Below are 2,241 nucleotides of genomic sequence, written 5' to 3' on the forward strand. Positions count from 1 at the left end.
AGTAAGAGTTTTTGCTTTTAAGATCACTGCTGTGAATGTACAGTGTCATGTCATCTGTTTTAAAAGGCCAAATTGTACTGTATGAATTTATATAAATTTACATAGTGTATAATACAACACAAAATCTTCAAGGAGTTGCATGTCTTTTAGTGATATTTATCAATTGACGGCATAGTCCTACGGTATTTATGTTTGATGTAATATATATAGCACGTGGAGGCTTGGCTCAGACACCCATATGAGATCTAGGACAATGTGGTGCAATAGATCATTTATATAAAACAATAACAATATATTCATTATGGCATGCCGTTCAGGAACTTATTATATATATATATAAAAAGTGACAGAATATGGACCAAACTCCAATATATATATATATGAAACACTGATATATATATTTCAAACACTATTAATAACACAAGATCGCAGCAGCGCCGTGATAATGTCAGTGATCATTCAATAAGTGTATATATATATATATATATATATCGGAGTTTGAAATATATATATCAGCGTTTCATATATATATTTGGTGCAGCATTTCATATTCTCAAACTTCACTTTTTATATAACAAGTTCCTGAACGGCATGCCATAGAATTGGTATGGTAAATCGGATATATTCCGACAATGTGGATTATACTTGATCTTAACTGTGATTTCAGCTAGTACGGCTGTTCTGTTACTCTTCAAATCTTCCCTCTTCAATACAAATGAAGGATAAAAAAACAAATCTCATTACCAACAGAAATGTCCACCCAATTCCATCAGGACACAGTGGGACACTTCTCTGTTCAAAAAGATTTTTATCTTGAACCCATAAGTCATGATTATCTAATGAGATGCAGCTCAGAGTTAGATTTAGTCGCACTGTACAGCTAGTTTAAGGGATGCATTGGCCTGGCATTGTTAAGTGTGATTTGCTGAATATTTTGCGGGATCGAGAAAGCTGAGCATGCAGATGCATTCTTGTACCACTAATCTTTATGACCACTAGATGGTAGTATAATCATTTTGCTTCTGCTTACCCAGGTTCGTGTTTGAAATCCTCTCTTGTGTTATTTAAATTACACAATACGCATAACTGTACGAGTTTAATATTTGGGTTAATGTTGAATTGAACAAAATTAAATTACTTAAAATATGGGAGATTAAGACTCCAGTGGCATTGACCATCTGTTATTGTATAAATAAAGCATACATCATGGAATGGTGAATTTCATAGTGACTCCAACAACAGTTTGTACTATTTATTTATTATTTCAGGTGTAAATAAGTTCAAGACAATCACATTTTAATTTCCAATCGATTTGTCAGGTATGTAGACAATATGAATTAAAAACAAAGGATGTGATTATAGTTGCCTCCACAACAGGAACAGTGAGTGTCTTGTCCGGAAGCCCCTGTGTTAAACAATCTTCTCTGTTGTGATACAAACACATTGCCCCTTTACCTCTGCTTTACTTCAATAGCACATTTTGAAACTGTGCTCACATCCAGGGGAGATGCGCTCACACAGAGAAGTCTTAAATACACCTCTGCTTCCGAGGTCTTGTGCTAAATGTTGTTTTGGATGTATTCCTGCCATTGATCGGAGTCTGGCTGCAGGGGGAGAGATGGCAGCTGGGAGAGTCTTTGCTTCCTTTAATGAATTCATCCCGTTCCATCGTGCCCAAAAGGCCTGTGGATACAGTATTTCTCCCAGTAAATAAAAACTATCTCCGCTCTGTCTTCGGCCCTCGTAGACACCCACCACTGTTACTAACATTTCTCACCACTGCACTGGATTTACTCCTGCCTGCTCTCTCAATCTTATGACTTCAGGATTTGCACTTGAGAGTCTAAACTTCTGTTCTTAAATGCCCCTCTTGTTGTATTCCCCTAGTCTGTATTCAATTACCTTGCTCTGCTGTCTTCTGCTAGTAACTGATTATTGTCAATGAAGTGAAGACCTTGCTGTTTGCACTGCTCTTGATCCACTAAAGGGCATTATCTGTGCCTGGTATGAGTCTCTGCAGAGTCTATGAGGAAATAAGGATAGGTTTGTTTAGGGTATGCACGATAGTTAAGTTTGGAGGCTTTAACTGTTCCCTTGCAAAGGGCTGTCCCATCAGGACTATTGCCAGAAGCAAATCCAACAGTTCTTTTCAGTAGCTGCACTTTTCATATCGGACTGGCAAGGAGATAATCATAGGTCAGTAAGACAATAAAATGGTAGATAAGTGAAATATATTGATCT

This window comes from Brachionichthys hirsutus, chromosome 12 (genome assembly GCF_040956055.1).
Source record: "Brachionichthys hirsutus isolate HB-005 chromosome 12, CSIRO-AGI_Bhir_v1, whole genome shotgun sequence".
In the NCBI taxonomy this organism is placed as follows: Eukaryota; Metazoa; Chordata; class Actinopteri; order Lophiiformes; family Brachionichthyidae; genus Brachionichthys; species Brachionichthys hirsutus.